The sequence below is a fragment of the Manacus vitellinus genome, unplaced genomic scaffold (genome assembly GCF_001715985.3).
Source record: "Manacus vitellinus isolate BGI_N305 unplaced genomic scaffold, ASM171598v3 scaffold_4_pilon, whole genome shotgun sequence".
In the NCBI taxonomy this organism is placed as follows: Eukaryota; Metazoa; Chordata; class Aves; order Passeriformes; family Pipridae; genus Manacus; species Manacus vitellinus.
In genome coordinates, this window is record NW_021940604.1 from 16,217,265 (window position 1) to 16,243,332 (window position 26,068).

The window sequence follows — 26,068 nt, forward strand, 5'->3', positions numbered from 1 at the left end:
ATGGGCAGTATTTACTTAGCAGAGAAATTATTTTATTTCTTGGTTCAAGGTAAACAATGCAACTAAAATAGCAGCAGGAAAGCTATTTCCATAGTGTATAACCAGTGCTATTCTACATAAAAAGGAAGAAATAACAAAAGTTTATGGGACAGTAGATGTGCTTTGAAATGTTGAAGAGGTTTATTAAGGAACTGGATTGTCTTTTAATTGGTTGTCTTTTAATGATCACTTATAGGACAGAAGTACATAGGAAGAATGCTAAAACCATGAAAATGTTACAAAAAATTAATAAAATTCAGCATGTCTATTGAATAATTTATCAACACAGTGGAACGGGCAAAATTATAATGGATTGCTTTTCAGGTTTCTCAGACAGGTAACTCTCTCAAGTCACACATCTTGGGATTTATTTTACTCACAGCACCACACCCTCTGCATCATCCATCGACCTACCTATTCTCACCTTATGTGACTACACGTATCTTCTTGTGTAGTCAGTAAAAGAGGAGAGACTTCAAAAACCAGTATAATTTTATGTTACACACCCCCTGTAAGTACTTTTGGAAAGAGGAAAAGAGGATGAATAGTTTATTTCTCTGTCTCTCTCACAGTGTATGGACATGGCCCTAGTAGGTTTGCCATCCCACATTCTCCTTGGGCTCTTATGTTACATAGTGCCTCTATGTGCCCTGAAATTTCTCTCTATAAGCAGCCACTGCACCTGGTTAGAACATCTCTGCACATATTTCTGTCATGCAGGTGTTACAAAGAAAATTATTCTGGAAGCTGCAGTAGTCTGTTCAGTTTTCTGGTCCCTGAAGTTAACCCTCTCAGTCTTTTCATAACATAAGAACAGCCATTCTCAGGGTTTATATTCCAGGTTTACAATCTAACTCCTGAGGACCAAATATTAGAGGTAACTTATTGATGGCATAAGGACAGGCTTTGCAGTTTATTTCTTTATAAAATAAATACACTTAACAGGTGCTTATGCAGCAGTAAACAAAATAATGAAACCCTACCTGCATTAATCCTGCTGCTTGGGGTCCTTGGATTTAGGTCCAGGATCATTCTGTAGGTCTTTTGCATCATCAAGGCTTTTTTTTTTTTTTTTTCAGTCCATATTAACATAACTCTTCCTCTTTCCCACCTTAATTGTTTGGGAAGTTAAACATCATATCTTCTCTGACTTACTAATTTTCTTTTTGGTTTTAAATGGATAGTTCCAGTCTTGCCTGTTTTTTGCACAGCAGTTGGGAATTATCTGGTTTCAGTCACCGGCAACCTGCCAAAGGATAGGAGAACCTGGGTCTTGGTTCTCACCTGTTTGTCCTACGGTGCTTCCACTGGGCTTTAGTGAAGCCTTACAGCTGACTCTGCTCCTGATCTGTCAGGAATGCACTGTACCCTCAGCAGCTAAAACCTTGCTGCTATTGCAGTAGTCCATCACTCAGCCACTTCTTAATATCTGCAGGAATCTATTATGTGGATGGAGATGTATTCCACAAATCATTCCAACCCATTGACATTTTCATCCCAGCTCAAGTCTGAGAAAATATTACAGAACAGGATGTCTTAAATGGTTCACATGATTATGTAAGCTGAACTCTGAATTCATCTAACTCTGAATAGGAAAGGAAAAATGAATTATTGACATGTCACAACAGATGCCCTGAAAGCAGAAGAATTTTCTGATGTTAGAAGATTTTACTTTACAACCTTGAATTCTTTAATTATAGGATTTATTTAAATGGAGCATGAATAGCTTATTTTACACTAAGCTTTCTCATCTGAAATCCAGTTTTTATTCACCAATTTTCTCAATTATTTTTGAGTAAATGTCCTGAAATCCATGTTATTTTTGTGACTTTTACTAAGATGTTGAAAAGCCCAGTCTCATAGCTTGGTATTTATACTTTCCTTACAGTATTCTCTGTTTAAGGATGATAAAGATTTAAAATAATTTCAAATACTTCCCTTCAGATCACAGTGTCTGTGAAGACACTTGTACTAAAAATGCAGCCTTCTTTCTTTTTTTATTACCAGTTATTTGATATGCACCAAAGTACTGCCGTATTCCTAACACAAAGCAACATTACTTTAAGAGCAAGGCAGGGGGAGCAAGTAAACTACAAAACCGACTTTTTTTCCATACACAAAAGTAACAATAATGAGAATAAAAGAGGGTCAAATTAAGTGCTATTTAAGTACAAATCCGAGTTAAAAGGATTATTTAAGTGTCTGCTCTTTACAGAAAAGGCATTTTAAGGTATTTTGTTCTGAAGCTGGCAAACTTTCATAGCCCTGAACTTTTTCATGATTTAAGTGCACTTTTGTCAAGAATGGGGCCAATTTTGAGCAAGAAATTAACATATCTTTAACTCCATCTTGAATCAACAAAGAATTCAAGGGCATGCTTAAGTTTCGTTGATTAGACTACCGCATACACTATGGATATGATTATCTTCCCAGATAATAATGTTTTGAAAGTGGTGCCACCTTTACTTTGCTAAAATGGGAATAAATGGGCCTCATCTTGTTCATTGAGACTGTTATGAAAACATCACTTGATTTACAGGGGAGCAGTGGTGTGGTTTACTTTCCTATACCATATATGGTCATACTACCTCTAGAATTTATGACGTTCACTTTTGATGTCACTGCTTTCTGCCTGTGAGGAAAAGCTATAGACCAAATAGAAGAAAATGAAAGTACTTAATTTCCTCCAGGCCTCTTTTCTTTCTTTTCTTTGTGTAAAATTTTTCTCAGGTATTTCCCAACATGGTAGCAGAATTCTCATATAAATATGCTGATAGAGAGAATTGTCAAATGCTTTCCTTTCCTTCACAAAAATTTATCAGAAAAACTGTTTGTTACCCCCCTCAAAAGGTGATTTATAGAGGAACAATTGTATGTGTGGCATGATCTCACCAAGTAAGGGATTTCCTATCTCTGTTCTTATTCCAGAAAGAAATGTATTTGTTCAGTTCATTATCTTTATGAATCAAAGTGTACAATGGTGGTGAGGTTTTCTACATTGATCTAGAAAGTAAGAATAGGAGAGAATTATAGCAGAACACATTCTTCTTGATAGCAGGAGAAATGGAAAAACCTAGTTTGATGCAAGACTTTCTCATGGGGATTATCTCAGATCTAACAATGTGACTGAACTCATATTGCAAAATTTCCATTCACCAGGAGGAACTAAAGGCATCTTCCTTGTATCTGGTTGCTTATGTTCACAATACTCTTAATGAAAGGATATCTTGGAGAGCTTTACCACTCTGTTTCATTTGGTTTTAATTAAACAATGTGATATGAAGGTCTGAGAAGGGAAATGACAAGCATATAGCCTGTAAAACCAAGATTACAAAACTATAAGACTAGGCTAACTTTCTGCTGTCTAAGGATTTAAGTATTCAAGACACTGCATAGAATATGACAAGAGTGACTGAAATATTTGTGGTAAAAGTTAAACAACAGTACAGCAGTTAAACACCACTTCTATGCAGCTGCTGAGTGCAAACAAAACGGTATTGGTTAATTGACATGTGGTGTATGACACACAATAGCAAAACCACTTGATATGCCATTTATTTAAACTTTTCCCAATCTGTGTCATTCCTCATACAATTTTTATTTTCCTGAACACTTCTTGAGCATGAATACTCTGTCTGAATTAGGAGATGACACATGCACACACACATGCATACATGTGCACACATAGCTATATAAATTATGTGGGATATCAATTTATTCTCTTCTAAGGGACGGCAGAGAGTCCCAGTTTGTGACTGTCTATCGTAGTAGTAAAGATTAAAGTGCACCACAATGAATTTACCAGCCTAGATGCTTTTCAGCACCATTTGTGCTTTGGGGAAGAGTGCAGAAACAGGTTCAGGTTCTCTTCTATCTTCCAGCTACTCTGGATTGCCTAGGAGTATGTTACTAGTAATGAAAAAAACCACATTTATATGGTTTTATGGGTATCTAATACATTACCAGTTCTCATTAAAAAAAAGGAAAAGTCATTTGTTTAAAGCATCAGAGCATATAAAGATGGTGAAATGTCAAACTAAACCAAATCTGAATTCCATGCATGGTAGAAAAATATTATATTACCAACAAAACTTCCCGAAATAAAAACATGCTGTACAGTCTCATATACATGCAAAAATGGTTAAATATAAAAAGAATGACAAATGTCATGGCAAATGTCTAATGTTTCTACAGTTGGCAATATCCTTTCCTACGTCATACTAACTACTTGGAAGTAAAAAAAAGCAAAGAGAAAGACATTGAGATCAAGCAATAATAACTTGTAACAAACAGGAAAGATCTAGGTCTGAAGTTTCTTGAAATTTATGGCTCATGTAATGAAAGGTTTAAGTTTGTTCCATTCAAATTTCAAGGCAGGAATCACCTGAAATTTCCTGACATGTCAGATTTCCCAAAAATGCTTGATGTCAAATTCCATGTTATTAATTTTTATAAAATTTCTTATAGGAAAGGATCTCATTTCATATGCTTCTGGAAATCAAACTATTATAAAGGAAACTCTATAGGATTTCCTTAATGTTTGAAGTTTTAAAAAATAAAGCTAAATAAATGGATTATTTTATACTTTGCCAAAACACTTGCCGAGTGTTGTTAGTATCATACTGTTCCCTGATCTCATGAGAGCTGACAGATCTTAGAATGAGAGGAAAAAATAATTGCCTCAGAACAACTGAAGGCAGAATTACATTTCCTTCAGTTTCCAGGAAGCTATTCTGAGTAATAGCAAAACAGAAAACTGCACAAAACCAATAAAAATTCTCATTTCATGGAATAAATCCTAGAATATCTGCATGAAAGTGGGTAGTCTGAAGAGTACTTGGGCTACACAAAACCAAACCTGCAGCTGTTGTTATAATTAAGATCGAGTCAGCCAAACTACTGAGTCCCAAACTTCTCAGATTTTACAATATTTCTCATCCTTGACCTATATAGGGTTGCCACCCAAGGTAGAGTGCCATCAAGGAAATATAATACTTATTCAGGCAATAAACCATTTAATGTAAACTTGCTCTCTATCTCTATCACTTTTTCATATTGCTGGGAAAATCATATTTATGACTCATTGCTTTGATGACATGAACCTGCTCCATGACCATTTCCGCTAAATCCCCCTTCTTGTTTACAATGTGTCTATCAAGAATCTATAATAATTTTCATAAATATAAGTTTTATAATAAATACACTAAAACGGGCTTTATATAACTATATTAAAGCTAGTTCCATTATTTCAGTCAGCTAGTCTTAATACTTTAAAGTGTACATTTTGTCTGAAAGATATTGTTTTTGAAATTGTGATGAAACTACATAAATATTTTTGGGAAAAAAAGATAAATTAATCAGGATTTTTAAGAACTCAGAGCAAAACTTTATTTTAGAAACTATATTTTTCTTTAAAATGTATGTAATATGGCTCTTCAAATGGATTTAAAACCCTAGAAAAAAATGAGGTTTTATTTCAGAGAGAACTTCATGAGTTGCTTGATATAAGCTTATTGGGGGTGAGAGTATGCAGTAATGACACATTTGTTTCAAACTTAACAATTGAGGGGCCTGTATTTTAGATTAGTATGCCCTTTCTAATATAAATTACTTTCGCAACTCTGCATGAAGTTTACCTCTTTTAGTTGCCCACTGTGCAGTCAGTATTAATACTGTGCAGTCAGTATTGATTATTAATTAATATTTAATAGGAGGAATATTATTCATATTAATGTTGTTTATAAACATATTTAATTTTCTATTGGCAGGTTCTTGTTCCTTTTTGCTTATTCAAATGAATGATAGCTCAGATTTATTAATAGGTTTGTGAGGGTGCAACATTCAGAATCCCTTTGAACATAGAACTTTATGTCTTGATTCTAGAGTGGAAACTGTTGAAACATTATTGTTGCTCAACTGTATACCACAGCATTAATACAGATATAACCTATAATAAACATGGAGAAAATATAGGCATCAGATACTGGTAAGCGATGAGCATGTATTTAAGAGTATTCACCTCGGGTCCTGTGTGCTGTTTTGAGTGCCACAGCATAAGAGAGAGAGCATCCACAGCATAAGAAGGAGAGCATCCAAAGAATGGCTATGAAGATGGGGAAAGCTCTGGAGGGGAAGCCATACCAGGAGCAGCTGAGGTCACTTGGTCTGTTCAGCCTGGAGAATAGGAGGCTGAGGGGAGACGTCATTGCAGTCTACAATTTCCTTGTGAGGAGAAGAGGAGGGTCAGACAGTGATCTCTTCTCTGTGGTGACCAGTGACAGGACCCAAGGGAATGGCCTGAAGTTGTGTCAGGGGAGGTTTAGGCTGGATATTAGGAAAAGATTCTTCACCCAAAGGTGTTTGGGAGCTGGAACAGGTTCCCCAGGGAAGTAGTCACAGCATCAAGCCTGCCAGAGCTCAAGAAGCACTTGAATAATGTTCTCAGGCACATGGTGTGATTCTTGGGGTTATTCTGTGGAGAGAGAGGAGATAGACTCAGTAATCCTTGTGAATCATAGAATCATAGAATATTGTGAGTTGGAACTCAAGAATATCCCTTCCAACTCAGGATATGCTATGATTTAATGATTCTATGATATATCTTGTGATCAGTCAGTTCAGATACTCTTGAATTTAGGAAATGTTCCTATGTAGATCCAAACCTGCTCAGCAGAGCCTTTCCATATGCTGTTTAAAAGCATCTGCAGACAGAAAAAACTTAACTATTTTTTCTGCTACTGTGAGCATCAGCACTGACTGGTAGATGATGCTTGGTGTCTGAGAGAAACATTCAGTCTCTCCCCATGGCAGGCTGCCTGCTCCTTCTGTGAGGAGGTTTTGAAGCATATCCTGGCAGGATGAAAAGAGCTGTTACAGAAACTATATTAAGAAGTTGTAAATCTCAGGCATAGCTTGATAGAGGGTACAGAGTTTAGGTGGAGGAAGCTTTTCAACTTCAGGTTTTCAGCTCCTGTTTTGATGGTGAGCTCCAGTGAGCAGTCATTTCTTCCACACTGTGCACTCCTGTAAAGGAGGCCAGGATCCTGTCCCCTTTCCCGTGGATGTAGAGTACAGTGGGTGAACTAGATACTCTGCTTATTCTCTGTTCTCTCCAGTGAAGACAGACAAGGACCACAGGTGTCCTGAAGCATCTACAGTTGCAGGCCTCCATTTAAACCACCCTGAAGCAAAACTGCAGATGTTTTAACCTACACTGTTTCTGTAGTTTCCTTTTAGCACCTTATTATACAAGTTAAATGCTTTGCTGTTCATTATCAGGAGCTAATCTCAGCCTGTTTATGCAGTGGGAAAACCACTGAAGAGACTGATTACAACTATAAAGGTTTTATTTTGACATGCAGGAAAGCAGAGAAGGGCTCATCTGAGTTGAGAGTCCAAGGGAATGTCTCACATCCAACCACCACTAGTAACATGAAAAATGACTGTCCAAGGCAATTAAACAAAGCATTACAGGAAGAGAAATATAATCTTTACTTTTTTTTCTTTTTCAGAACCACACAAGAAAGAAAAAGCGATGGAGTCTGGTGAATATTCTCTCCTTTTTATCTTACCTTTTAACTATCCTAATGTTTTAAATTAAATAATGTCAAAAGTCAATATTTAATTTTTTGTTTGTTTTTACAGCCAAAACAGCAAAGAGAGAAGTAAAAGTACATGGTAAGACCTGTGGAATATTGTAAGTTTTAGAGTCTCATTTATCTGGTTTGATTTTCAGTTGAGACAGGATTAGGTAGAAGGATAAAAAAAGTAATACCATAGATAAAGATTCCCTGGTTTAATAAAAGTAACTTAAGCAACTGAATTGCTGTGGAGCAGACATGCAGCCATTTGGTCTTCTGGAACTGAGATCTGATCAAATACTGTTGAGGAGCACAAGAGGTCGGTAATTCTTAATTTCAGTTTTTAAAGGGTTTGTCTTTTCAAGGAAGGGGGCTTACTTAAAAGTTACAGTAAATGGATGGAGAAACAAAAATAAAATATAAGATTCAGAGTGTAAAAGGGAGGAAAAAAGTAGATTGTTTAATATGTTTTTATTCCAAATACCCATGCATTTTATTGGTTTATTTTAGAGCAGCTAGATGGTCTTATTTCTAACTGGAATCCGCTTCTCAAGTTTATCCAAATCTGGGAGATCGTAAAGATTTTCAACTCCTTTTACAGCTAAGCTTGATGACTCATTCATCAGATGACTGCATTTTCTCAGACAGAAATTCTGAGCAAGAAATACCTACAATAGACAGCCAATTTATAGAAAAATGAATCTGTTCTTTTCTAAAGCATAGAAACTTACCACAGTGCATCAGAATGAAGGTATAAATAATGAAGAAAGAGAAATGTGGTAGTTAAATTAATTTGGATTTAGTTAATGTAATTATGAAGAATAATAAATTATCTGAAAAAACATATTTTCGAGGAAGATTTGTATAACTGGATCCTCCTCTGTATCCGAAGTTTTCAATAAAATAAAAAAAAAAGGAGAAAAAAATCCTTATCTTCTGCTAAATTACTAAAGGTGTCAAAAGATTTCTATCTTATACCCTCCCCCTCTGTTTAATATGTGCTCATTCTGAAACCCATATTGTTCCTTTTCTCGTTCACATTATTAAAAATAGTGGAGCTATTGAAGCTCCATACATAACTTATATATTGACCTTGTTTTCCATTGCTCTTAATCTGCAGGTTAATTAGTCATCTGCCATAAGACTATCCAAACAAGCAATGTACGTGTGTCAGTTTTTTCTACACAAAAAAATGAACTCCTGCTTCTGCATAGATAGCATAGGTAGCATATTGACCACGAGAAGAGATGTTAGGATCAGTCTTAATTTCTTTATTCATTTACAAAATTAGTGCCTGAGAATTTTCTTTTGTTTTATAGGATCTGAGCAAAATCCGAAGTTAAAAGGTGGGTAACTGTGTTTGTTTTTAAAATAGAAATGGAAGAAGATTGCTGTTAACTTTACTGTTAATGAAGAAGGCTTCTTGTGAAAAGAAGTTGTTAACAGGTGTGACATTTAAAACAAACAACCTTTTAAATTATAATGGCTTCTTCCTTGCAGCATCTCAAAGCAGGTGCCTTTTCCTAGAGTTATTCATAGACTAACTGTCAATCTCCAACTATATCAAATTCAATTTCTAATCCTAACTCAAACCATCAGGCTTTTGTGAAAGGCAGAAAGGAGAAATAACCAGTCTTCTACAGAGACATGACACAAAGACTAATATTTCTGTTTCTGTCAGTCCTACTGCAACACAAACCCAGTGACAGAAGTGTTGTTTTCTTTAAGGAATGGAGTTTTACAGGGAGGTTCAGTGAACCAGATTTTGCCTTCCTTTTACACATGAACTGTTGATGACAGAAGGGGGGAGGTGTGAGAGCATCAGTGCTTGCTTCAAAGGTTGCTCCTTTCCACAACACACAGGGAACTGGGACTGGTGAGAAACATTAAGGACATAAGTTCAAGTTGAGCAAATATTGAGTTGTTGACATCAGTGTCTGACTTTTTGCATGTGTACAATGCAAAATACTAGCTCCAAATTGCCTTCAATACCATAAAAGATTTAAGTTGTAACCTAAACACAAATGGAAAATGGAATGCCAAGTTACAAGCGCCCTTCACTCTCGATCCATGTTTACTCATATCAATGACCACCGTACTTTATAAACTATCTCTTTCAAACAAATGGAACTGCATGTATCAACTGCTTAGCCTTGTAGACTGTGGTCTCTGAGCTGTTCACCGCAAGTGGGGAAATGTCCCGGTTTAATACCCTGCTATCATTCAAGCATCATCTTTTACTTTAGAGTTCACCTCCGAAACCTCTTTCATGTTAACCAGTAAATACTGACACAAGTAGTCAGGTTGCATTGCAAGAGAGTACTCTTCTGGAGCATGAGGTTGCAGAATCACAACTGTGGAGATTAATGTAAGGAAATCAAAGCTGATACATTATTCCCTTTATTGGATGTTTTTTTAAGTTCCCTGCTTTATGGTTAAATTCATAATGTTGTCATTGCTCTGCAGCTAATTGTATTGAGCAAAACAGGAACCAGAGTAATTTAAGCATTTGTTCTCTTCATACTCCCACCAGACAAAACACAGAAACTAAAGGGGAAAAAAATGTGGTATTAAGCTTTTGCATTTTTAGCAAATTCTAGAAAGCCAAAGCTGAATATAAAAGTAGTCTTGCCACTATGTGTGACTGAATAAAGGTTGAAAAAAGGTGGATAGCTTTTGATTGCTTGAAGCCTCTGAATAAATTTTTTGATTTCTTCTGTAATGCTGCAGTATGCAGGACTCATCAACATTTCAATATCTGTGAACCCATTTCTGTCAAGCCTGTGACCACCACAGTCTGAAAAGAAGTGAAGCAATTATTTCTTACAAAATTAAGTCCCTTTCAGTGAACTTGAAGTTTTCTTTGGCCACTTTTGGAATATGTTGTCACATACCTTTTGAAATTGTTATCCCAATGATGGTATTTGCCCTTTTATTAAATGCTACTTTATTTAGGTCACTTGTAAAGTTTACAAATAGAGTTAGCAGGGGTTTTCAAACTACAGAGCATTTAACTCTATGCTTTATTGCTGTGAGTAACCTCATTTTTTTCATATTTCATATTTATTTAGATAAGAAGCAAATATTTGCATATGCAATAGGTCTTCATCATGCCACCAGCATTTTGAAGGATGGAAGTGAACTCTTCCTTATGAGCTCCTGAATTAAGGGGCATTTGAAAAAAAACTTTTAGGAACTTCACAGTTAATTAAGGATAAATAGAAATTTTGGGTTTCGCTTATATAATACAAGAATAATTCTTCTATTTCTGTTGTCAAAAGAACAGTCTCACAGCTGAAAGTGTTGGTCTCAGCTATCTTAGTTTTACCATAGGATGAACCTAATGTTGAACCTGAAATTATTCTCCAGTGTCTTAGTAAATAACAACTTTGTTTTAATCTTCATTAAATAGAAATAACTGATTTTAACTCTGGGGTAATTGTTGATTTCTTAAAAATTATTTCTTAACAAGTAATCTAAATTTAACTTTATGTTGCTAATTTTGAAACTCAAACATAGACTATACTCCAGGGGAAAAATTGTATTTATAAAAAAATGTTACAGCTGTTTCTTTTGCCACTTAGTAATAATCACAAAGGAATGCTGTTATTTTCTTCTATATTTCTTGTGATGCAGACAAATTCTAGTATTGCTTATTTGCTATAACTTTCACTAAATCTAATCAAGATCATTGCTTTTCAATCCATATTTATTTGTTCTTCCTTGATATTTATTTGCTTTTTTCTTATTTTTCTGCTATTAATCATTTTAGATGTAGCAGTTCTCTGGGCACAAAGTGATTTTCAATATTCAGTAGATGGTGACAAATTTTAAATTTTTAAGTACATTTTTGGAGGGCACACAGTCCTGTTCTGAAAACAAGCTAGGCTTTTAACGAAATTCTCTTCTTTGATAATTAAAAAAAAATAATCTCCTGACATAGAAGAAGGTCATTCCAATTAGCTTGTATGCTTGAAGAACTATCAAACTCATATGGAGTTTTCTTTCATTTTCTCACAAGCCACTACAGCATGATTTTTTTTCATTTCTCCATATAACAGGAACAGTTCCTAAACCATAATATACATTTCTTAAGTTAATGACCTCTTGAATTAGTGAGATCATGATAAAGAGCCTCTGACCTCAGGGTTCAGTGAGTGAAGTGTTTGTTATTTCCAGTCAGAGTGATTTCTTTCAGCCTTCCTTCACACTGAGCAAATATCTCAAAATATCTTTAAAATCAGTGACATTTTAGTATGCATATTTCTGCTGTGGATGCTAGTTATGCAACTTGACTCTTTTGGGATAAAAATACTCTGGTGAATTTGATTGTAGCCTACAACTATTGAGAGTGTAGAAATATTTGACTGATGAATTGCTCTCCTGGACACTTTCAGCATAAAACAGTATCTGCTGAGTTGTCTCTCATTTGATTTCTAAGAGCTTATGATGGAATCAGAGAAACAATTACCAAATGAATTACCCATTTGATCCACATTATGCAAAGTTGTCAAGAATTTTGCTGAGAAATAGCAAAAATATAAACAGGTGTTTCACTCCATTTACTTAATCTATTTTTTGAAAACATATCTTACTGAAAACATGGATCTCTGGCAAATTTCTAGTTTTACCTTGATATACATTTATTTTATTTTGTATTGTTTCAGGTAGGGGGTTTTTGTGGTTTTTGGTTTGGTTTTATTGGGAGGGGGTTGAATTTCTTTTTTTTTTTTTTAATACCTGATATTCTGCTGAGGAGAATATGATACCTTATAACACATTCATTTTACTTAAGTCATATGGCTAAAGGATCAACTTTTCAAATAGGGAACACCTGCAACAGAAACATTTTTTACAAAGAGATCACCTTTCAGGCTGCAATTCAGAAGTGGCATGAACTTTGAAATTGTCCAGTGGAAGGGATGACATCTTAAGCTATTTAGAAAACCTGTCACTGTTCTGATAGAAACAGAGTTGGAGTCTTATTTTAAACACCGAATATGTGTGCAGGCTTTCTATTTATGTATACTGTCAAAGTGACAACTATTACCTTGATGATAAAAGACCTCTCAGCATTACCAAAGCAGCTCACACCTCCCTTGTTTAGAAGCAAAGAGAATAATGGAATGTCCTCTTTGTCCTTCCAGATATTGCTCTGCCATGTCCAGATGATGCTACTTGGCAGTTCCCAAAAGTTACTCAAGCTCTGTTCTGTCTCAGCAAGTTCCTCTTTACTAACACTCACTCAACAGAAGTGAGTGCACTGATGCCCAGAATACTATAGTACAATAGTTATAGTAGACTCGACATTTCTCAAGGATGGTTGGTTCCTTCATCATAACCATACTCATGGTCTACTCCCACCACACAACTTTGATGACTCTAAATACCTGATCTTCTTAGAGAACCGTATAGCTCTTCTAGCCTGCAGTTCAGTAGTCAGAAAATGCTTTTACTCCATTATTATTCTGGTTTTAGAAACTTTACAAACCAAAACTGCTTTCCTTTTAGCTAAAAAGCACAAACATGTTTTGGAGAAACAAAGTTCTCAATAACTCATTTTACTCTTATCATAGGTGCTTTCACAGCTTTAGATACTAAAAATGTGTTTTGGAATACAAATGGGACATGCTTCTGGTGGCACTTTTTATATATTTCTCTCCATATTAAAAGAAGCTTATTCTTCAAGATGTTGACCACTTCAGTAGAATTTTTAGAAGCACTGTGATATCAATTCGTTCAGTGGCAGGTCTCAGTGCTCAGACTCACCTAGTTCATTGTTAATACAAGTAGCATTGCTGATCTGGGCCTTAGTGACACGGATGTTAATAGCAGAGATATACAACACATATTAAGGGACTTTACTCCTCTTCAGCTTTCTATGTGTCTGTGAACACCAATACAAAATTAGGTACTTGGATAGAAATGGAATACTCTTTTTTTTTTTTTTTGAGGATTGAGTCAGACATCTTTTCAACCTAGACTTGATTTTCAGGGTAACTGAGGTGCAGAAGTGCAATATTTCACTGTTTACATGAAGCTTGCTAACAAACACATGCACATCTCACAGCATCCTGGGATAAACAAGAGCAAGTGGCAAGGGAGTGATTGATATCTGTGAGTTGGTCCATCCCACTCAATGTGAAGTAGTTCATCTGTCCATACTTGACATTTCTCTGAGTCTCAGGATTCAGGGAATCTGGGAACAGATCATTCTTTTGGCCTCCAGCCCACCAGAAGACATTGCAGACAGGCCATAATTTACTACCTGAGCTGATCTTCTTGAGCCATCATGCCCAGCAACTTCAGAATGCTTCCCTGCTGCCTGGACTGCAAGCCTGGCCCCAGAGGCACCACCAGGACATCCCTTCAAAAGTAGTGAGCACATATGGAGGCTCTTCACAGGTCCTTTGAATTCCCTGACTTTCCCAGCATAAATAATGGTAACAAAACATGATCCTCAGAATTTACCTTATCTCTAGAAGGCAAACTCTTAATTTTCAACTCTGACTTGTTGAAAGAAACCATTTTGCTAAAAATATTTTTTTGCTTGACAGGTTGACATAACAAGCTGAGAGGTTGTTATATGCTAATACCTCTGAAGCTGCAAAGACATTTCTATACTTATCAGATGTAAATTAATTTTCTCTGTCCACTTTACATCCTGCCACTTACGCTGATTGTCTATTCTTTGCACTACTTTTAAATAAGGCAATGACAGTGAAGCTTGTTTTCTTAATGCCACATGTTTTTTTGTCTCAAACACTCTATGAGTGTTTTTAAATTAAAGCAAGGCTTTTCACTTAGCATGTAGTCATAAATTATGGCTACAAAAATTTGGTTCCACAAAAGTGAAGTGTTGGTGTTGCTTAGTTTATAGCTAAACACATATATTCATAGGTATGCAAAACATAATCCTGAATAATTCAATTAGAAAATATGTGGTTTGTCCTAAATATATAATCTTGTACATTGCCAAAACTGCAATGTAAATTGTCAGAAACTATAAAATATACCCATATTTCCTAAGAGAGTAAAATCTGAAGGGATTCCTTCTTGCACCATCTCTTTTTAGATAATTTAATCCTTAGTGTGGAGCCATGAACAAATTATCTCTGTCCCTTGTCTCTCAAGCTGTGCAACTAAATTAAGAACTGCTCAAGGTGAAGCTTGTGAACAAGCAATTGGATATGTCCAGGCATCCTGACCTGTTACAACTGCTTCCCCTAGCATCAGTAAAGGTCTAGCAGCTCTGCTGCACAAGTGGTCTGGTTCGCGTGTCTCTCTTGTACGCAGAAGTCTCAGTATTCAAAAGGATCAAGTTAGGTGTCATAATCTAAGTACAGCTAATCTGTGGCCTGTTATCGTCACTGAGACTAACAACATGCTTAAAATTACGAATACAGGGAAATATTTTGCTGTGTTAGGGATGCAGAGTGGAGGTTTCTGTTGGAGCAAACAGAAAACCATGCTTGCTTGGGGAACCCTCACAAAGTAAAAACCTGCTTGCTTTTCTCCCTTCTCCATTACATGATATGTGCTGCAGTTTAGCATCTCTTTCACCTGACATCATAGAATCATAGAATGGTTTGGGTTGGAAGGGACCTTAAAGATCATCTAGTTCCAATCCCCCTGGACTGGGCAGGGACACATTCCACTAGACAAGGTCTAGAAGAAAATGCTACTATTTATATTCTGAAAGGGGAAAAAAAAATTATCCTTTTTCAGGCAGGTATAAGATACCTATTATGTATTCATATACTGGAGGGGGAAAAATCTCATAATTGCATTTAAGAAGAGCTTTTTCTGATGTAGCAACACTTCTGACTAAAATCTTACATAAACCATATCTTTTATTTGCATCAGGATCTGAAAAGAAGGAAGTAAAAGCAACAAAGGCAACAGAACAAGGTAAAAAGAGAAGCATGTTGGCATTATCTTTCTTAAAAGACAATAGCACAGAAACAATAACCTCAGATTCAGAGAGCTGGATGACAGTAACCTTTCAGGTTATTTTTCAGGGCTTTACTGTGTTTATCAGAACAACAGGAAATTTCCACTATGAAACTGGCTTTGTCCCACTTCCACAAAACTGCAACCCCAATAAAAGGCTTCGGGTGCCCGCTTCAGCTTAAAGGTTCTGCGTTGCAACTTTGTGTCCCGCCAATCCTGCAAGGGGCTTCCTGCCTCTGCAGCCTGGGCAGGGATCAGCCTTTGCTATTTAGTCTTAAAGCGTAAGTCACAATGAGGTAAAGGCGCAGAGGCTCCCTAAAGTCAGCTGAGTTGCCCTTCCTGTCCCAGATGAAACATTAGCCCCATGAAAAGTCACAAAGGTCCACTTTACTGAAACTCAAAAGCTTGTGAGACCTGACCTTCTGGAAGTTTTTCACGAAAAGCTTAGGATTGGTATGGATGAGGCTTGAGTGGGAATGTCTGAGTGGGAACACTAGAAGAAGAAAGCCTACAAGAACCTCATGTGTTGATGGCTTATAGTTCAGAGGGACACAAAGTCTACATACAGTATCCCAAAACAACCATAGCAGGAACACCAAGGGACCACCTATACCCAAGCTAAAACAAAACTCGAGCCATTGAGTGATGATGGTAAACACAAAAAGAGAAGGACTGAAGCCTTAAACCATGGAGATAAATGTGTCTTTTCCCATCATATACACTTAGATTTTTTATTATTATTATTACTTTCAGCCTTATATCCTGCACACTTGCTTCTTGTATGCTTGTTAAAAGCAATCCTACTTTTTTAGTTTAGTATGGTAAGGAGCATGGTAAAAGATTGATGTAAATACCCAAACCTTATCAACCCTGACTGTCTTAATGTCATACACATCTTTGCCTATTGTATTTTATTACTAACAAGCTACCAAGGTGATTTTTGTATTTATTTATGCTCAAATTGGCAGTTAAAACCCTGATGATGAACTTGCCAGTAACCTTCAGAATAAGGTCTGAGACATACTTACTGATGTAGCTTTGGTCAGATGAGCTATTATCCCTTTCTTTTCTCCAGTTTCTCAGCTTGTTTTCTTCAGCATTAATCAAGCCAGCAGAGATACCCTGCAGCAGCTGTCAGCAGCTTGATAGTTGTCATGGAAAATGTTATAATTAGGTGGGCCTTGGCCTACATTTCAGTCATTGTTAGTCTGAGTATCTCCACACTGTTTTCCGCACAAGTACTTACTTACCAGCCATCTACATTGCCTCCCCTCTGTTTGGCTATCTGATGCAACAATGAGGTGTGTGATTGCTGCAAGATTTGTCCTTTCTACAATGTACCACCATTAGATGGGACTTTGTCTGCCAAATACTTTGACTGTGCCATAAAGAGCACAGACTGAACAGTACAAACTTTAGTTTCACATGGTTGGCACAGAGCAGAGATTTCTAAACCACAGGTTGTGGTTTAGAATTCAAAAGGGGGGCAAATTCCCCAAGGAATTCAAAGGATTCTTACTTCTGCACCCTATGTGTATGAAGCTACTGCCAATACATCGATCACTCAAAGACAAACAAGTCCAATAAACATCCAGGACATTTTTTGAACATCGGCATGCACTAATCATGCTCCTCACAGAGGATTATTGTGCATCAGGATACATTTCAAAAAGTAGAGGGATTCAGACCTAGACAAAATTGGGATTTGTAATCTGAGAAAAACACTATAAAAAAACTTGCAGAAAAATCTGGAGCATTGGCAGCTGGATTTGCTTAGCAATCAGAACACAGCTTCACTGTTTCAAACATGAAGGTTTTAGTGACCTTCCAATCTATTGCAAATCCCTACCTCTGGAAGTGGGCTGAAAGGTTGTAGCAACATTTCACTTCATTGATCTTCTATTGGTTGTAAAGCAAAGTTGTATGTAACATTTTTAACTGTTAAAAGGTGAGTAAGAAGGCACTTTAACTCTTTGTCCTATGTGTTTGAAAAATGACATGAGTAAATGCCAGGGAGTTACTGCCTGTTACTGAGAATTAATATTTAAAAGTCATGATGAAAAGGCAAAAATTCTTTTCTTGTGATATTCAGTAGTACTAAGAAAGGAGACTATTGCCATTGGTTAAAGCACATCATATGACACTGGAGGTTTTCACACTCTTGTTGCGTGTATACAAGGCAGGAGATGGGAAACATGAACTTTATTCACATACACTGTCAAGCAACAGTGGAGTAGAAATCACTCTCAACACATATTTAAGCACTTAGGGTCAGCATGCACTTAAATACATTTTCATTAGCTGATTATATTAAATATAATTTCCCGTGTGAACATGCATTCTAACATTTCCTTTTTCTTTTCTCTCTTCACTTTTGTTTCCCTTCTCTTCTCTTTCCTCAGATAAACCAAAGACGAAACATGGAAGTAAGCCGTATTTTATGTATTGCTTCTCCCTATAACTGAAAAAGTGATTTCAGATCTATAAATAATAAAAAAAATAATAACTGCTGGTACTAGTCAGAATTGCAGATTATGATTGATTAGACAGACTAAAACTGATACAACATAGCTGATAATAGTAATAATGCATATGTTAAGAAATTCCTTTTTATGCCCAAGAAGTTTCATCCCAATACTGTACATTTTTCCTGGACAAAAAGAAGAGTCTTATGAAATACCAGTACACAAAAATATTTATAAATTTTATATTTATTATTTTACACAAAAAATTATTCTCTCCACACTTCCTATGCTCACTATAGGTGTCAGTCATGTATTCTGATTTCAATATGAGCTTACACTGCAAATCAGCACAAGGCTTTTGACATGGGATTTGTGCTACATGTCGTCATTTTGTCAAGTTACAGCAGACTTTCTAATAGACCTTGATGAGTTCAATCTTACAGAATTTACTAGGATTTACTTACAGTTTAAATTCCCATTTACAGGTCAATGCTGTTTCATTTCTTCAAATTCTTCAGCAGCACATGTGTCACGTGCCACAATGTCTAAAAAAACATTTTTTTTTCTCCTGAAGATGACAACTACCTCTGAAGCACGTTTCCAAATGTTTCCTTGTTTGGGATTACCTGGGACTTCAAGCTTTGTCAACAATGACTTAAGCTTTCAGTACAGAATTGTTTAAGGTTCTCTTTATCAAAATGCCTCATTAAAGTAAAATCTTCCACAACAGTTTGAGTAACTATGTTACTAATAATGGAGGTGCACAGCAACTTTAAGTTCTTACGGGCAGACTTCTGAAAGTAAAGGCTTTATATCATGCATAAAGTGGCTTATTTTGGCTGGAGGTCTGTCTTTCACTATCCTCTTTCTTTTTGTAGACACTATTGCACTGAACATGGAATTTCTTGGGAATTTTGCATGACTCATGAGCACAGAAGAACAAGTTTTTCAGTCTTCCCACTGAGTTTTCTTTCTGTTTGCGCAGATTTCTGTCATTAACTTAATATTTTAAAAATGGTATTGATATTTTATTAAGAATTTTAGAGATACTGAGTTCCACTCTATATGACTCACAGATATCTGCAGTAAATAGTTTATTTTCTCACTTTGAAAACAAGTGACTGAATTGTACTGATGAGTACAAAACATGAAGGTCAAAGCAGGACAGCAGTATTTTCTGAAGCAGATGTCTGGGATGTAGTAAGGAATAGAAGAGACAGGGTTTTTTACAATAAAATTACACTTTTGACCTTGTTTAACAAATTTCTTTCCCAAGTCTTCTACTTTAAAAATCATATTGCCTGGAAGTATTGAGTATTGCCTATTTTGAAACAAAATATAGAAGGAGAAAAATAATGAAACGTTTATTTCTTGATGTCAGTTCCAACACATTTTGTGGACTGAACTTTCTGGATGGAAAAAGGTGAATTTGGTACAAATCTCTCAAGAACTCAATTTTTTACCATATCTTCCAATATACAGTTTTAGTCTCTCATATGATCTAGATGCTTCATTTTCTCTTATAGTTAAATCTTATATTTGCACTCAGTTATGGCTTCTAACTGTCACTTTATCAGTGTGACTGCTTCTTTTACAGATCCTGAAAAAGAGAAGGAATTGAAATCTCCAGCAGCTACAAAAGATAAAGGTAACCTGGCAGAACAAATTTGTATATAGCTCTAAGATCTTGAAAGGCACTGAGCATTTTGTTTTTAGAGTATAGTTTAGGTAGGAATTCATGTGCATAATATTATTTCACTAAATTTGCTGTGAAACTTAATTGGCATTACCTGGATTAGAAGTGCAAAGAGAGTCCTGGTAACATCTGTATAAAAACTGACAAGTCCAAACTTAGAATTTAGGAAACTTGATAACATTTATTACATGCTGCCAAGTGAAATAAGTTTTAGGTGATTTTGTCTTTCATCAAACTTAATAAAAATTGTGGTTTCACTTTGTGAACATGCTAAAACTTATGAAAATCAGTTTTGTTCTACACATTTAATTGGTATCTTGTGTCAGTTAGAAACCATCAATTATTCAATCAATCATTACCCCAGATGTATGAGATGTTAACCTTTTATCACTCTAGTTATTATTTTTACAGCACATGCTAAAGAAAAGGAAGAAAAGAATCCTACATTTTTAAAAGAAAAAGGTAAGACTACAGATTAGAATATAAAACTTACTGAAAACCTCAAGAAAAGGAATTAAGGTGCTAATTTTAAAATAATCATTATCAATCTTTCTCACTATAAATCTCAACCAATCAAAATTTAATTGGCTAAAATATTCTACAGTATTTATGTCATGAAAAAAGCAGGAGGGGGAAAAAGACAGAATATGGTGAGCCAATTAACATTTGAAAGTCTCAAAATTAATTAAATAAATATCACAAAACTATTACTCTGGGTAATAGTTAAGAACCTTCAGAAAACCTTCCTTGTCTGAACAATGCCAGTTCTTTAATAGGAGCCAGTTAACAAAGTCTCAACTGAATCCTTGCATAAATCTTTGGATATACTAGGAATAAAGTAAAGTTTATAAATATATGAGTAGGAAATGCGCTTTCTGGGCTCTGTGAAAGCTATAGCTAAAAACCCAGAGCTTCATCTGTTCAACCGTCTTCAACATGAGAGATGGTCCAAATCTTTTTGTGCTACTGATTTTTATGAAACATTTCCCATGTATTGGTTTTTGTAATTTGGACAGCTAGATTTCCTTTCATCACTTGTTTTGCTGGGTGCTTTTTATTCATCTTATTTCTTTCCTCCTTATTACAAATAGCTTTATTTGAATGAAGTGAGTTATGGATAACTTATTTGACATGTTATTCAGGTACTTCAGAGTAAAAAGACCTACATTATATAGAAGGTTTAGTATTTATTCTAAGTTATGGTCTATAAGTATTGTAAGTCTATAGATATATAGGTGTAGTCTATAATATATAGATATAGTCTATATAGATGTATTTTCAAAATCCTAGAATCTATATTCATTCACTCCTTTATTCACAAATTTAAATTAAATTATAGCAGTCTTCAAATCCTGTGGTGCATATATTGTTCTTCTATGTCTATTCTACTCCTAATGTACACACACCCTACGTACATGAGCTTAGTTATCTGGACCAGAACTGTATACTCAACCTCTCTGGGGTCCTGTGGCCCTCTCCATGGACTGCCTGTAATCTATGGCTGCCTGTAATGATGGCGTTGTGCTGGAAAATTAGAGGAGAGACTTGAGTGACAGCTCTGCTGCATCTTTCCCTGCATGGAACACATATGCTCAGCCTGATACTCTTTTCAAAGGATTAAGGGGAGAGGGGGAGCAGAGAAAAAGAAAGAGAGAGAAGACCCAAAATTTTTTTCTCCCTGGCAAGAATTTCTTTAGATCCAATGAAAAAGGGGTTTACCAGCCCTGAACAAGCTTCCTCAGTGTGTCCTTTGCTGAGTGCTCCCACAGCACTGCTTTTTATCTCCTGGGCTCATATTTAATGTATCAGCAACGTCAATTAAGTTATTTACAGGTCCTTCTAACATGACAAAGGAGGTTACGCATTCTCCAATCAGCCTTCAGAAATGGGCAGGCAGGAATTTCTTTTAAATATCAAAGTGCAGGCCAAGTTATAACAAATTTCTTACATTTTGGGAAAACGAGACAAAAGTCTCTGTAAAAATTCCAACATGTTAATCAAAGTGTTACCAACCAGAGCTCCACACAGTCCTCTATGCCAAATGCATTACTGCTGCTGAGAACAAGATCTCGACCTGCTACTCAATGCTGAATACAGCCATAAATGCACCACAGGCTCCTGATACCCTGAAGTAGCACTGATGAGCAGCCCACCTGAGCCTGTCCCTCAGATCCTGAGAGCACTTGCTCATGTAGCCATTGCTGTTTTCCATAATAGGCATCAAATCTTCACAGTTTTGTACCTGTGTCTGAAAATGAAGGTGCTGATTAGTGAGCTGTATAGCTCAGTTCAAAACATATTGACATCAAAGACTCCATAGGGAGAACTTATAAAGCTGTCTGTGAGAAACTCCTAGAAACCTTGGTGACTTTCTGTGTGTTTTCTTATTGCATTTTGCATTACTCTGCTACATAAACATATATTTAGCACTGTAAATCCCCCATTTCAATCACCATATTTGATCAAACTGTAGTTCATAAATTAATCAAAGCCTTATTTGCATGTTTATTTGCATGAACTCTTTCACCTCTCTATCACCTCTTCAAGCCTCATCAGTGGGCCTCTGTAGTTTATTAACCAGATCACTGGGGACTTCTTTTCGCTCTGCGACTTGGTGTCTTATATAGCTCTTTCTTAAGTGGATGTTTTTGACAAATATAAATATTTCGAAGGACATAGGAAAGTAAGGATTTTTAAGACTGCATATACTTCCTAATCAGGTATCTTGGTAGTTTGTTACTATTCATGTAAACCAAATAAAGGAACACTTCTACATGAAGTGTTGAATATTTGGGGTGATTAATATTTGCCTGGCACCTTATGCACTAAGGGAGGTATTATCGTACCTCATTCTCTTTGACGGATGGGCTAAGGTTGAATGAACAAGGATGATGTCCAGACCAAAACCCTTATCATAAAGCAGACTATTTTTCATAACCTGAAGCATAGTGGTTTTATTTAAAGCAGAAAGTGGAAAAATAAATCCCTGAATCTAGAGTTATTGCTGGGATACTCTATAGATCACAACCTCAAAACATTGCTTTATCTATTTTATGAGGTGAACAAAGTGTCTTCAGTCTTGGAGACTAGTTTTATTGGCAGTAATTAAGGAGAACACTGGAATAATATATTTTCCATTGCCTTGTAATAAAGGACATCTCAAGACTCCATCTGAATTTATAACTAACTTTTCATCTTTTTCCTGCAGTAAAGAAGCCCATTTGTACTAAAAAATATAAAAGCTGATTTTCTGTTGACATAAGCATATTCAAAAAATTTGAGGCCAATGAAATTCTAAGGTATAATTTGCCAGGTGGTTTTTGGGTAGATAACTTATTTATTCAGAGTCTCTAATAGTGGCACTAAAAGCTCATGATATAGTATATACAACCCCTCACTGAGTTTTTCTAAGAGCATTATGCTGAGATATTAAACTGAGAGCAGTTGTGCTGTACAGATAATGTAAATTCACTCTTACCCTATGGTACAGGATTTGTTTTCCAAACAAATGCTCCTCTTTTCTTTCTTCTTTGCTTTTGCAATGTTTTTGATATATCTTTGCATCTTTTCTTATATCAGCTATGCATGAATATGCATGTTTATTTTTATGCACAGATTGGTAGGGGAAATAAGTGAGTAGTGTGTATTTCTTTCTTGCCATATACATAACAGCACATTGTTATTAAAGAAAAAAATTGTGCTGATTTGCACTCACTATGAAATGCTTATGTTTCCTTTAAAGCAAAAGTAATATGGAATAACATCTTGCCTACTACATTTTTTAATCTTAACTTATACATATTTTTTTCTTTAAATGCAGAAGTTATATTGTGAGACTCACCTACAGAAAGGCAGTGTCTTCCTATTTCCATTTGTTGTCATTTGCATGAGAAGCAGGTCCTTATCTTGAAGATATCACACACTGCTGCTCTTTCATCTTTCTATACCATCTTCCTAGCCTGACCCAGCTTTACGCCTGGAGTAGAACGCGTGAGCAAAGTAGCAAGGCAAATGCTGGCTTTAAGAGAGCATTTTATGTTTTTCCCCTTCTGGGACTAGCAGGAAAGTGGTCAGCTGAGAGGAGAAGTTTGGAAAGTCTTCAGTGAATCCCTGTATGAACCTCTGAAAATGAAAATCTGCACCTGGGAAGGAAAGCATAACTGGTGATCTCAGCAGTCTTGGCTGAGAGGGTGGGGAAGTTGGTGTGCCATGGAAAGTGTCCAGCTGCATCCAAAAGTTGTAAGAGTCAAAAGTGCTGAATCTGTTTCAGGAGCTACACATTGTAGGAAATCTCAGGGAGATCTGCTACATGGATGATGAAAAAAACCCCTCATGACTATATGCCACCAAACCCATAAGGACAAAGGCAATGTTTTTTTGGCTGTGACTGCAACAGTGGCTGCTGATTGTTGAAATCACAAATTTACCCAAAGTAAAATGGTCAATTGGGTAGCTGTTGACTCAAGGCTTCTTATATAATCAACATATAGGCTACTTCAAAGGATTTCAGTTTTCACACTGCAGGTTTTCTCTCAGTCCCACAAAGAAGGGTCCACTGGTGCTGTGAAGAGCAGGCTTCTAAGTGAAGAGCCTATCCCTTCACAGTGTGGTTTCTCCAACAACTTCAACCATCCTGGAAATGAACTTTTCCTGTTACAACTCACACTTAAGGCCAGATGGATAAGTGGGATCACTTCCTGGTACCATGGCAGCCAGGAGAATGTTCAGAGTTATAATTATTTTGTAAAGGATCTTCTTTTAGCTCTATCTATTTTACTGAAGATTTGGTTTACTTTCATTTGGAATAAATGGTATGTTTTTTTTCCAGATGCTTAGGTGCTATATCCTGTCAGACAGAATGCAACTGGGACTACTCAGCACCCTGCAAGCTCTGATATTCTCTCACTGAAACCACATACATTCATAAGCCTATAAAACTACTTCCTTACTTTGGCAAAAACTATTTTCTCTTAATTTCCTTGATATATACTCTTAAGAGGTCAAGAGACTATTGCTTGAAAAAATTATTTAAACATTAGTTGTTTCTACAAAATAACATGCTTTTGCTGTGTTTGATGGCCCTAAGTGCATGTTTCCTGAAGGATTGAGGTAAAAAAAATATTCTTCAGACAAAAAGAGAAAGCAGAATAAACCTTTCTCTCTTCATGAAGTTTTGTATAAAGCCCTAAGAATTTCTAATTCTGTGTCATTACTTGCATTTTCCCTTTCTCCTTTCCAGTTTCTTCCTTCTATGAGATCTCTACAGACAACCATCTATAGCAACTTAGCAACTTCTACTCTTGCATTTACTACTAACATTATTGCACCTTAAAAAATATGAGGTGGTTGCTAGAGAGGATGTAAAGAGACGTTAAGGTTGTATCCATTTATGTTCACAATTTTAGTCTTGATTTTTAAATATTTCTTGGGTTTTCTTTTAAATGTAGAAGGGCTGTCCTATCTTCTAAGTCTCAAAAACATAATTATCTCCCTACAGATTCTCTGAAAGGAAAAAATCCCAAGAATCCAGAGAGTTCAAGGGAAAAAGGTAAGTGAAGAAGCTAAGATTATCAGAAATCTGAATATCAGAACAGCTATTCTATGCTAGAAACAGGTCTTGACTAGAAATATATGTGTGTAAAACCAAACCGTTTCTGATTCATGTTTAGATTATTTTAATTATTATATTGTTTTTAACTTTATTTGTGCTGTATAGATCCCAGTAGGGTCCCTAGAAACTCCCTAGACTTCTTCTAAATGCACATATTTGAATTTGGATCTGAGAGGAAATACTAAAATTTATTTTTATACCACCTTTGGATGTTAGTCTGTCAAAAATGGGTTGTCTAAATCCCATAGTAAGAACATTTCTGCAGAGAGCTAGACTAAATCTGGTCCACATGGCTACAGCTCAGGAACGTGGATGACTGAGAATGAAACTGGCTGAGGCTACTGACAGATTCAGGTGTTTGAGAGTGCCTGATATGTTAAGATTTTTCCTTAATTTGTTGGCAATGTAGGCACATATGTCTCTAACCTTTTCAGTTACAGGAGGCTGGCCTGCTACTGTGCACAAAGAGGTCACAGATTGCTTGATAGTATCCATTTGGAGAAAACCTTATTTGTTGCAATGTGATATGTATTAAAAACTCTTTCTGGAGAGTACTGAAACAGATTAAAAATTTAAAGGAAATAGCAAAGGCTTTCAGAACTGTGCCAGGGTCTTGAGCTGTAACAGCACATCTGAGGTTCAAATTATTACAAAGTCTCATTTTTTTGGAAGATGGAGATATTTGATGCAGTCCTGTCTATGGCTGCTGAATAGATATACAGCA

General features: G+C 36.0%; 1 long non-coding RNA gene across 2 annotated transcripts in view; it reads left to right on the plus strand.

Annotated features, from left to right (window-relative positions):
• Positions 1-20,175, plus strand: part of LOC108640670 — a 49,710-nt gene extending 29,535 nt beyond the window's left edge. For both annotated transcript variants that reach the window (XR_001921362.2, XR_001921361.2), the window contains 7 exons: positions 7,551-7,583; positions 7,684-7,716; positions 8,939-8,965; positions 15,486-15,530; positions 17,975-17,998; positions 19,635-19,685; positions 20,145-20,175. This is a non-coding gene — a long non-coding RNA (uncharacterized LOC108640670). The remainder of the gene's footprint in view (positions 1-7,550; positions 7,584-7,683; positions 7,717-8,938; positions 8,966-15,485; positions 15,531-17,974; positions 17,999-19,634; positions 19,686-20,144) is intronic.
• The last annotated feature ends 5,893 nt before the right edge of the window (positions 20,176-26,068 follow it).